General features: G+C 57.2%; 1 non-coding gene across 1 annotated transcript; it reads left to right on the top strand.

Annotated features, from left to right (window-relative positions):
• Positions 1 to 5,813: 5,813 nt before the first annotated feature.
• TRNAS-CGA (transfer RNA serine (anticodon CGA)) lies at positions 5,814 to 5,895 on the top strand. The gene has a single exon. It is a non-coding gene; the product is annotated as a tRNA-Ser (tRNA).
• The last annotated feature ends 6,315 nt before the right edge of the window (positions 5,896 to 12,210 follow it).

Genomic DNA, 12,210 nt, shown 5'->3' with positions numbered 1-12,210 from the left:
TCCTTACTCTGTTGGGTCTGCAAAACCATCGAAAGCCGGGGCACTTGGCACTGGCCCCTGTCGGGACACTGGGCTAGATGGACCTTTGGCTTGACCCCGTCTGGCCGTTCTTCTGTTAAAGCAAGGGAGCGATCAAGGCGGAGAAGCCCATCTCCTTGCTTCAGGAATTTTGCAGTTTTTTGGTCACAGTCCTCTCTAGTCCAGGATGACTCTGATCGTCCAGGCTCGGATTGTGTCGCTGAGACAACAGGGAGTCCGGCGAGCATGAAAAATACAGGCTTCTCTCGCTGCAGTTAGCCCAGTCTCTCTGATCCTGGAGGACTCCCATCTATCCAGCACCATGGCTCGTCACCTGTATAGCCCCTGGAAGCTCCTCTGCACCCTTCTCAGCAGCATCAGGGATGAGAGGGACGAAGGAGACCTGCAGCTGCAGGAGGAGCAGAGGGGCCCTGTGGGGCAGGGGTAGGGGCGGCTCTAGGGGGAGCTAGCAGGGTCCATAGCAATCCCAAAATTTGCCTTAGCCCCTCCCCCATAGCCATCCCTCCCAACTGCTGGTAGCACTGCCTTCAGATCCGGGCACCCGGCTGAGAGCCACTGCTCTCTGGCTGCCCCTTTCTGAAGGCAGAGCAGAGAGAGCTCCCCACAGCAGAAACACTCACTTCTCCTGCCCCAGGTTCACGGGCTCTCACTTCCCCTTCTGCACACTCTTGCCCACAAACAGCAGCAGCTAGGGGAAGCGGACTGGCACGTGGCTGGGACAGTGTCCCACACAAGCTCCCCCTACACACACACCTGATCTGCCGAGAGGAGGCTTCAGACACCTGCCTAGACTGGAGGAAATGTCTCCTTCTTCCATTCAGTCCCTTTGCACTCAGGTGGGGCCTGACCCATTTGTAGCCCTGCTGCACTCCAGACACAGGTGCCGACGCAGAGGGTGCTCCAGACCCAGAGCACCCACAGGAAAACATAGCGGGTGCTCGGCACCCACCAGCCACAGCTGTTGGGCTGGCCCCTGCTGATCAGCTCTTTGAGCTGTCTGGCAGCTGGGGAAGGGGCTTGGGGGAGGGTGGAGAGCGGGGAGTGGTGGACGGGCAGGCAGGGACCTATGGGGAGGGGAAGGAGCCAGGGTGGGACCTTGGGGAAGCGGTGGAGGTGGCATCCCCAGGAAAAATAGGTCCGTGCCTGCGGCCTCAGAGATCTGCACAGTCAGCTCCCCTGCTGATGCTAGCCTGGGCCAAGCTCTACACCGGCTCCTCGGCAGCTGGCACTGCAGAGGCTGCAAGCCCCACGTTTACACGTCAGTCTCCCTTTCGCTGGGAAGCTGATGCACGGCTGGCCGGGCACTGGGGGATTCCGCCCGCTACGAGAGGTGGCCATGCCCAGGTGGGTCTCTGCTGAGCTGGGGAGCACGGGGCAGGAGCCTGTCTGCGCTGAGGCCTTTCACTCATGAGTGGGAGCTGCAAGTCTTCAGGCTCAGGAGTGCCTGGCTTAAAGAGACAGTGGGCTGACACACACGCAGTCTCCCCCACACAGGGCCAGATTAACCTTTTGTGGGCCTGGTTCCAAACACATTTGTGGGCCCCCTTGGGCCGGGAGATTGACACAGGAGCTGTGTTTGACACAGCACACAGCTGTACCGGTTTTATTTACAATATTTACAAGTTTAAACGGAGGGGGCTCCCAGCAATGGCAGCCCTAGGGCAAAAAGTTACACACAGGTACATCCGATGCGTTATGAAAGAAAACATGCAAAAGAAACCACAGTGGGTAAAACCAGGGAACAAAAGCCTGAGCAGCCAAAACACCAGCCAGCTGTTGCTCCCACGAAGAGGGAGCAGTTACAAATATCTCATCCTTCACATTTCTCATAGGAACTACCAGGGCCTGATGAAACTGGGGCAGATTGAAAAGCGTGAAAATATTTTAAAAATAAAAAATCCACAACTTTATTCCATTTTATTGACAGCATCATTATTCGTACTCGCCTGGCTTGGCCTTCTCTGCCAGAAAAGAGGCAGACAGACTAGGATCAGGACCACCAGCTGTGCTCCCAAAAGACTGGGCTCTGGGCCAATCCTCCAAATATCTGAGACCCACATCCTGCCCCAGAACAACCCCCCCAAACTGGACCAGCCCCACCTCCCGCCCCAGAATGACCATCCGTGACCTGGACAGCGCACCCAGCTCAGCCAGGAAGGAGAACTCTTGATACTTTCTTTGGGTTTTTATCTACGGCTTTGGCTACACTTGCATGTTACACCGCAATAAAGCCTCCCAGAGCGCTCTACCTTACTCCCGTCCACACTGGCCAGGCACGTAGCGCGCTCTGACTCCCTGGCTGGAGCGCTCCTGGTACTCCACCTCCCCGAGAGGATTAACAACTGTTGCGCATCGGCTGAGACGCTCCAGCTCCAGTGTAAACGGGGAGTAAGGTTATTAGGCACTGATTGACCTCCGGAAACTCCCCATAATCCTTTTAACTGACGCGTCCTCTCTTGTTCGGTTGTGAACTCCGGACGTGGCCGTGCCGTTTCAAAGCTCCGTTTCGGGGGCTGCTTATCAAACACACACACACGGCTCCCGTTGGCTTTGAATGAGTGAGAGGCAGGCGGGGGGCTCCGTTTGGAGCGCCGGCCGCTCCTGTTTGCTTGCAGAGCGAGGCGACGGCGAGGCGGGGTTGGGGTCCATTTCAGCGAGCGGCTGCTTCTCTCGTCTATGAGAAAAAAGGAAAGAACGGCCGTTTGCTTTCAGTGAGTGAGAGAGAGGTGGGGGAGGGAGGGAGGGAGGTTTGGACTTACAAGACAGCACGCTGACACACTCTCAGCCCCCCAAACCCACTCTCTCTCCCCCCACGCTCCCTGTCACACTCCACCCCACCCCCGTTGGAAAAGCACGTTGCAGCCACGGGAACGCTGGGATGGCTGCCCCAATGCGCCCCTCCCACTGCAGCGGCAAACGTGGCCAGGACAGTGGGCTGGCAGCTGCCAGTGTGGACAGGCTGCAGCGCTCCCCCTGCGCGGCTGTAGAAGGCAGGTTTAACTCACAGCACCATGAATCTGCAAGCGTGGCCACGGCCTGCCTGTCCTTCCCCTAATTGTCAGGGTCTCAAAATCTCCCGCTGTGGGAAGCGAAGATGCAGGCCCTGGACTCTACCTGCTGGCAGCCAACCGGACACACACAGACGGTCGCCTGCGGTCTGGTGCCACGCTGGAAGTGCCATTTCCAAGTGGTTGAGTTTTAAAGCTAGATTTGGCTGTTGGTTTCTGGCCCAAAGTTCTGAGGCCTGACAATTTCAGCAATGGCCAAATGTGGCTTGTTGTTGTAAGGGTCTGATTCTCACTTTGGGTGCCAAGGGGCCTGGCTGCAGCTCCCGGACAAGCCCTCCCCCAGGGTGTGTTTGCTGCTGCCCTTTGCCATGTCCAGGCTTCTTCTGCCTGGGTGTGTGGCCGGTGGTTTGTCTTTGGAAACTCCTGTGGGATGCGGCTTCCTTCGAGTTCCCAAAGGGTTTGTTGGACTCGGGCATGAGTCTCCTTTACCAAGCAAGAGATCCCGGCTTCAAATTTCGACCAAGGCTGCGTTTGCAGCTTACCTTGGAAGTTTTTTTCACCTGTGTTTTCTCCAACATCCTGCAGAGGGAAAGCTGCATTAGGGTCTGAATTTGGTTTGTTTGTCAACGTGTAGGATTCTCACTTGGGGCGGGAGAGAGTGCGGAGAAGACCTTGGAAAGGTGAAGTCAGGGGCAGGACTTTTCAGGTGCCTGTTGTTGTGGGGGTTTGTTTGATTTGGGGTTTTGCTGAAATTGCGAGAAACGATGTCACTTTTCAGCCTGAAGGCTTGTTCTGTCCAGCAGCCCAAACGGCAAGCCTTGTTTCACCTGTTTAATGTTGGACAGTGACAGGGTGACGTTAACACCTTTGTCTCTCTTTGAGCCCCTTGATTCTCTTTAAATTACCACCAAAGTTCCCACCCCCTGTGTGAGTGGCATGGGGGACTGAGCGTCTTTTCTCCTTTCTCCCCTCTAGGATGTCAGAAGCACCATAGACAGGTGCCTGGCTCCTTCCCTTCACACCTCATTATTCTGGCCACAGGCTGAGACAAAACAACTGTCCCAGGGCACAGCTGCAAAGTGGGGAAGGTGACTAGTGGGGTCGGAATCTCCTTTGGTTTATTACAAACCTGGGGTTCCTGCATTTCCTCCAAAACTAAAGCGGTTTTCTTAATCGCTTCTCTGCTAAGGCTGCGTCTACACTCCCCCTTGTGTCGGTAGAACGTATGTGGCTCAGGGGTGTGAATAAGCCACCCCCCGAGTGACACAAGTTACACCGACCTAAGCGCCGGTGTGGACAGTGCTATGGTGCTGGGAGAGCTTCTCCTGCCAACATGGCTATGGCTGCTCGTTGAGGGTGGAGAGCTCCCTCCCGTCGGCTTCCAGCGGCTCCACTAGAGACTGCCGCTGTAAACTCCCCAGTGCAGCCACAGCCTTCGGGCAGGGACGATGCCCCGGGACTCCGGGGACACAGTCCGGGCCTGTCACCTCCAGGGCACTGGGGTTCTCTTCTGCCCAGGGCAGGAGTGAACAAACGTCTGTAGGACATGATGACCATTCAGAAACCGGTGAGGAATGAGCTGGTTTGAGGGGAGTTGATCTCGGTCCAGTTGCAGGTGGGCAGATGTCCACAGAACAAAGACCAGCAGGAACATTGGAATCTATTGGTCACTGAAGCATGGAGGCCGAGGAGTGAATTGCCCACGGGGACTGAACTCCCATCCTGTCCCCAGAGTTGGTCTCAGTCAATCAGGGCTGAAGCACATTGACGGGACACCTCAGGGAAGCTTTCCCAGCCATTGCTGGGGCTGTAGCTATTCTGTGGCTGGCTACACAGAGATTCATTCTCCAGGCCCCTCAATTCAGCATTTTTCAGTGGCAAGAAATTCACAGTAAAATACAAAAATAAAATAAATCATGATTATTGGGAAAAAACCTGTTTCTTTCTTGATGTGAAAAAGGAAAGTTCCAGCAGCTGGAGGACACGTCTCCTGACCTGGAAATCAGACCTGGTTATTGGAGCCAACAAACCAGGAGACTCTGAGGAAAATCAAAGGTACCGAGAAGGGAGCTAGGTGGGGAAACTGAGACACGCGTCTGGGACTTTTGGAAGTGACAGATTCTGACCAATTAGTTGCAATAGATGCGAACATAAAACTGAAACAAATCAGAGTGAACCAATAAACCATAATTCCTGACTCAGGGGAAGAGGCTGGGGCAGGGGGGCTGGAGAGCGGGGGAGAGCCGTGTTCCAAGGCAACAAAAATTACAAACGGTTCATAATCTGTAGTCATTTGAATGTGATTCATTTTTCCACTGAGAAGTTTCTCTGAAGGAATGAGAAATCCAGGGTCCAAGTGAAGGGAGCCGTGTCCCATTCTCCCGTCTGACAGTCCAGTCATGGCTTAGTCCTGTTTATAAAGAGAGACAAGAGACAATAAAAACAGGTGAATCGAGCGAGACAGTCAGGACAGGGGAGGATAAAGCAGAGAGGGGCAGAGCTGGGCTCTAACTCCCTGCGTGGCCTTGGTCAGGTCAGTGAACCTCTCCCTGTCTCCCTTTACAGTGGGGATAGCAACAATTACAGGCCCCACGGGAGGGGGTTGGTTTGATGTTTAACCACATGGCTAAGCAACGAGAACCCCAAATCCCCCTCTGCTTTGGGAGCCAGGTTTCCTGTTTGAATTCTGTGTTTCAGAGGACTTCAGGCCTGGGCACTGTGATTATTTACCAGTTTCTCGGGCCTTAGGGGGCCACGTCACTCACAGCTGTGAGGGCCGAGCGGTTAAGGCGTTGGACTCGAAATCCAATCGGGTTTCCCAGCGCAGGTTCAAATCCCGCTCGCAGCGAGGCCTGTGTTTTAGCCACACTTGCTCACCAGGGCAATACATCTCCACCGACCCTGGGACGCTCTCCATACACTCCCCACCCCAAGTAAACCCTGTTCTGCTCCTTTCATGGGGATGCCTGGGATGGTGCCTCACGCTGTGTCCCTGCGGTCTCAGTTCCCGAGGCCTCTGCCCCTCACCCAGCACCCCCCGGCTCAGCCCCGCCCCTGGGTGCTGCTCCTCTCCAGCGCGTAGAAGGAGCTGAGCACGGGAAGCCCGTATAAGAGGCCAGGGGAGGCTGAGCCTCCCCCAAAAGGCCGTCCATGCGGGGGGGAAACGCTGGGGATGTGGGGCGGGTCTCCCCTCCGGAGGCCCGTGGGCCCGTGGTCATCTTTCGAGCGCTGGAAGCGAAGCTCCAGAGAAGTGGGGGCCTGCCTGCACCACGCTCCCCTCTGCCTCTTAGCCCGATGCCCTGCTCTTGCTCTGCCTCTTCCCATCCCCCCTCCGCCCCTTCCCACAAGACCTGCGCCCCACCCCCCTCGGCCTTTTCCCCCGCGGCCCCGTCGTCTCGTGCCTCTTCCTGTCCTGCTCCACCTCCTTCCCCAAGGACCCCACGGCCCCCCGCTCACCGAAGACAGAGAAAAGGGACGGGTGCCTGGCCCCATGGCCCCCCGGTAGCCCCCCTTAGGGGAAAGGGGCAGAAAGGAGCAAGCAGGGGGTGAGTGGAGTCTTGGGGGAAGAGGCGGAGAGGAGCGAGGGGCAGGTAGGGGGACCTCGGGGGCCAGAGGAGTGAACAGTGGGTGGGCGGGGCCTCGGGGGAAGAGGATGACCGGGGGCGGGGCCTCTGTGGCAGGGCCATGCTCTAGGCGCCGGTGGCCCCCCAACTTCTCGGGGTCATCTGAAACCCAGGATGAAGGTGACACAGGGCCTGGTTCCTGTTTGGGCTGAGATTCCATCACACCTCTCCCTTCCTGGCAGTGTGAAGGGGCTGGACGGGGCATAAAGCCCTCCAGACACGGCCGGAGACAGGGAAAGGGCCGTCAATGCGGAAGAGAATCGGGCCCAGAGTTAGACAAGGGGTGCAGAGAATATTCTGGATTCTGGTCATTGCACTTCGCCCTTGCTCGAAATGCTTCCTGTATTTTCTCCATTTCACTCCCTGACTCTCGATCTCTGCCCCTTTCCCTGTTTCGTCCTCAGAATTAGCACGTTCAGCCAGTTAATCGCAGCAATCCCGCCATAACACAGCAGCCTGAAATCTCAGCTCTCCCCCGCCCCTCGCACGAGACCTGCTGCCAGCTGAACTGGAGAAAGAATGGGGAACGACTCTGGTGGAGGGTGTGAAACAGACCCCCGGAAAAGGTGAGTTTTCACAGGGATTTCCTCAAATTAGGAGAAACTTGGGGTCCCAGTTAGTGCCCAGAAAACCCTTCAGGGATCAAACAAACCAGAGGCCCAGCCCACCCCGATCTGGCTCCACGTGGGAGTGAGCAGGGGGCTGCTGAGACACACACAGACTGCTGGGCACGCACGGACTGTGGCTGGGGAGGGGGCTGCCAGACCTGCCTCGGGTGACCAGACAGCAAGTGTGAAAAATCGGGACAGGGATGGGAGGTAATCGGAGCCTATATAAGAAAAAGACCCCAAAATCGGGACTGTCCCTCTAAAATCGGGACATCTGGCCACCCTAGACCTCCCCCACAGACTGCCACTGAGGGAGGAGTGGGCAGTTGCACAGACCTGCAGTGACCACACGGATTGTGAGGTTTGCTCCCCTCCTGTCTCCAGTGGAGCTGAGGTTTCTCCCTGAGCCTGCTGAGCCCTGTGGCCCTTCCCAGCCATGCCCATGGGAGCAGAAAACACCGAGAGACCAGGCCGGGGAGGTCATATGGTTTATTGGACCCGCTTCTGCTGGGGAGAGAGACCAGGGACTGAGGACGAGCTCTGTGGAGCTCGAAGGCTGGTCTCTCCCCAGCAGAAGTTGGAGAATGAAAGAGATCCCCTCCCCGCCTTGTCTCTCTAATCTCCTGGCACCGACCTTGCAAACAGAGAACTCTGAGGCAGTTCGTGCTTCCGACCGAGCACCAGGAGCCCGTATGTGACACGGACGTTGCATTCATTCAAACAGTGCCTAGCGCAGCTGGGGGACGGGCTTCAAGCTGCTGCCAGCCACAGCCCCTTCTGTGCCCCAAACCGGGGGCGATTGCGCCTACCGGCCAGACCCCTCTGTTCCAGAACGGAGGTGCCCTTTGGTCTCTCAGCCCGGCGCTCTCACACAACCACAGCAGCTCCAGTCACCAGGTCCCCTCTTGGCGCAGTGGGAGCGGGCAGCAGGACAGAGCAGGCAGGCCACCGAGGGGGAACTGTACTCCGGGAAGCCGTGACTCTGTCAAGGATTTAGGTGTCATACCGGGCGAGCCGCTCAACATCCGCTCCCGGTGCGATGCTGTGGGGAACAGGGCCAAAGCCATCGGTGATGACAGGGGGATTTTCTTGGTTTTTCAATGGTTTGCATGCCGCGTGTGGGACTCAGTTTCCCTGGGTGCTGTTTGTTTAACGAGGTGGCACTGGTGGGAGAGGTCGTTTGTTGTTACAGAGGACCAGCGGTGATCTCGCCTGACAGTTGGGCCCTCAGGCAAAGGCCTGGAGAATGGATACCCCAGCGACTGGTGAGCGGGAGGCCCAGCTTGGAAGTCACAGCCAGGTCGGGCCAGTAGTAGGACAATGGGCTGAGGAGAGAAGACCCGGTGACTGCTTCCAGCCTGGGGGAAAGAAAAGAGGGAGGAGAGGAGAGGCTGAGATAGAGGAGACCCAGGCAGCCTGTTTACCTGGGACAGAAGACAAAGGACACAGGCTTGTGGGAAGGTGATATCGGACGCTTAGCTGGAAAGAGGGGGCTTCTGGACTGGGGAGAGAAAGCAGCCAGAGCCCACACGGGTGCAGGAGAGACCTAGATGGACTGTGCTGAGGGAGGTTAGGCCTGAGGCCCTGAGAGTTTGCTGTGCTGTGTTCAGATGCTCAATAAACCCCTCTCTTTTACGCTGGCTGAGAGTCACGGCAATCTCAAGATCGGGGTTGCGTTCTTCCCTCTGGGAGTAGAGGCCCCAGGGGTCCAGAGTGAGGGGACTCCCTGAGGGGGCCCACGGCAGACAGGCATGCTCAAGGCTCAGAGAAGAGGGGTTCCAGGAGGCAGAAGGGCCTACGGCTTAACCCTTGAGAGAGTGGATCTCCGAGAAGGGTTGTCACACTGAAGGGGGTTCCTCCCAAGGACTGTACGAGGCTGAGAGAGAGCACAAGTCCTGTGAGTCCGTGACGCCATCCATGGATAGATAAAGAGAGGATGGAAAGGGAGGTGATTCAGCAGTGGGGAGACTGACACTGGAATACTGCATCCCGTTCTGGTGTCCACATTTCAAAAATAACGTTAAAAAAAACTGGAGAGGGTGCAGAAAAGAGCCATATTTGAGGGATGGAGAAGACTTATAAGGAGGGATTGAAAAACTCAGTCTGTTTAGTTTTTAAAAAGATGGAGAGGTGAGCTGATGGCAGCCTGCAAGTGCCTTCGCTGAGAGAAAACACCAAGTATTTAAAGGGCTCTTTAGTCTTGCAAAGAAAGGCAGAACAAGAACCAATGGCTGGAAGCAGAAATCAGAAAAATTCTCCTTAGAGCAAGGCAGAGATTTGTAAGAGGGAGGGCGACTCATCACTGGAACAAACTGCCAAGAGAAGTGATGGATTCTCCATCTCTTGATGTCTTCCAATGAAGACTAGATGCCTTTCGGGAAGGTGCTTTCATCAAAAAGCAGCTCTTGTGATACACGGGAGGGCTGGGAGATGCAGGGCGTCATATGAGATGCTCCAATGGTCCCTTCTGGCCTTAAGTCGACTAATTTATGAAAAACTGGTGTTTTATTGTATAGCCGGCTCCACCCCCAGACTCACCAGTCATTGAGTGCGGAGATCCGGGGGCAACAACTCCAAGCTCCACAGAGGCTGGGCAGGGGCAGGACATCAGCTGGGAGGGGAGGGATGGGGGGGCAGTGACATCACAAAGGCCTTTTGCAGGACCTCAGCCCATTGGGCAAAGGTGGTGGGGAGGGGGTGACCTCACAGACAGACCCCGACATCAGCGGGGCAGGGACGAGGTGCAGGGCCAGGGCAGTCGCTGAGACCCCCCCGGCTTTGCAGCCGCACGTCTCCTTCGCCAGGTCTCCCCTCGAGGACGGGGAGAGAATTAGGATTCACGTCGTGGCATGAGGAGGAGCCTGTGTGGACTTTCTCCTTTCCTACCCCTGGTTGTGCCCTTAAACGAACTTCCCTTGGACAAGGTCAGAGGCTCCGAGAGGTTTGGAACCTGTTGGGTCTGATGCACCTGCTGCAGGCAGAATTCTCAGCACAGAAAACACTGGCTTAAGGGGGCAGAATTTGATTTCCTACCGAGCACTTTGATGCTTGGAAACATTGGGGACCTTGGGGTTTATCCTTTTTTGGTTTCCCTTTTCCTCTTTCCTCCCTCCTTTCTCCTCTTCTCTTGCTTCTTTTTTCCCTGTTTCCCTCCCTCTACCAAGGAGGGGTGTGTGTGTGGAGGGTGGGCAAGGGCGGGTTGCTCTCATCGCGGGAGGTCCTCACAAAGAGGTGGCTCTGGATCTGAGAGCGATCCCCTCTGATGGTGACCTGGGCCGTCCTGTGGGACCTCTGGTGAGACCTCTCAGCCGCCGGCCCCTCAGCGTCTCGGTGCTGGTTGGCCAAGCGGGGGGGCTATCGACAGTGAGGAGACTCAGGTCCTTTTGGTCTCTTTTCAAATCAGGCAAATAAGTCACCATCAATGCAATGTATGGGATTCTTCTTGCTGCTTCAGGGGCGGAAGGAGGCAGGGTCTTGGGGGAAGAGGTGGAGTGCGGCGGGGTCTGGGGCGGAGGGGGGGTTGCCCCGGGCCCGCACCCCCCTCGGGACGGCCTTGGCAGCAGTATTGGTCCCACCCCGCGGCAGGGCCGGGCTGGAGCCAGGTACGGCTGGGGCAGGGGAGGGCAGGGCAGGAGGTGGGGGAAAGCTGGGCCGGCGGGAGCCAGGGGAGGTACCTCTCTCCAAGCCAGACCTCGTAACCTGAGATCCAGAGAGGGCTGGGGCTCAGGGCACACCCCTCCCATCGGCCTTTCCCGTTGGTTAGCGTCGGTGTGGAGATGCCTCGCACGCTGGGTTTTGTGGGTCCTACTTTCAGGCACCTCCTTCTTCCTGTAAGCGGGGGAACAGTCCCGCTCTTGTGGGGAACTTTCCTGGCTTCTGCACGACCCCGGTGAAGTGGACTAGCGAAAGGATCTGAGTCCTCGCTCCCACTGCCTTTACCCAGTGGGCTCCCTGCCCTCGAGGACTCCCCTTCCGCTCTCCTGTCTGGCAGAGTCCTCGTAACCCCAACCAGGCTGGGCCCAGGATTCCTGGGGGGCTCGACCCCCAACCTTGCTGTGGCCACCTAAGACAGGGGCTAGGGTGTCCCCACTCCGGGGTACTCTCTGCACTGGGCACTTCTCTGACCCACTGACCATTACATACAATTTAAAGAAAATGCAAGTTATTTAATCAACAATTAATTTTAAAAAGAATAAGGAATAATGGGAAACGTGAAAGGAAACGCATCACCCCGCTCTGTGGCAGGGAACATCACAAACAGGGTCTCTGGAACGTCAGGGCAGTTCACAGTCTGTTCCTTGTGAGTCCCAGGCCTCTTCTCCGGCCCTGGCCGTGCTGCAGGGATGCTGCGGGTCGGACCCTTGCTCTGGTGGTGGCCACACGCTCTCATGCTCGAAGTGGCAGGACCCTTCTGCCCAGTGTCGCCCCCGCCCTGTCGGGTTACGATCCAAGCCTGGCCTGCAGAGCCTCTGGGCTGAGACGTCTCCCTGTGCGGGGCCCGCTGCCCAGGGTCCCCCTCGCTCTCCCCAGCTGCTCACCGCACCCAGCTCCGGACTGCTCCCGCCCCAGCCCCACCACTCGGTCTCTGCACGGTTCCTGCTCTGCCCCCAGATCCCTGGGCTGCTTCTCTGGCCCCTCTGGCTCTGGTTGCTCTCAGCACAGGTCTGCTCTCTCTGGGCTGCTTTACTGGTCCCCCTGGATCGGCACAGCTCTTCCCCCCAGCTCAGCTCGGGCCCCTGCTTTCTCTGCTTACACGGAGGACGGGACCCCCCCTGGCCTCCTGACTCCCTCATTAGCCTTCTCGCCCTGTCATTCAGGCTGACCTGGCGTGTTGGCCTCTCCCCATTGTTCCTTGGGACTATCAGTCTCAGGGTCCTGGTTTCCCATCGACCCTTCCCCCTTTTAGGACTGGGAGCTAGCCAACCAAAACAC

The sequence above is a fragment of the Natator depressus genome, chromosome 11 (genome assembly GCF_965152275.1).
Source record: "Natator depressus isolate rNatDep1 chromosome 11, rNatDep2.hap1, whole genome shotgun sequence".
Lineage (NCBI taxonomy): Eukaryota > Metazoa > Chordata > Testudines > Cheloniidae > Natator > Natator depressus.
The sequence above is the reverse complement of the archived record's forward strand: the minus strand, read 5'-3'. Positions and strand labels throughout refer to the sequence as shown.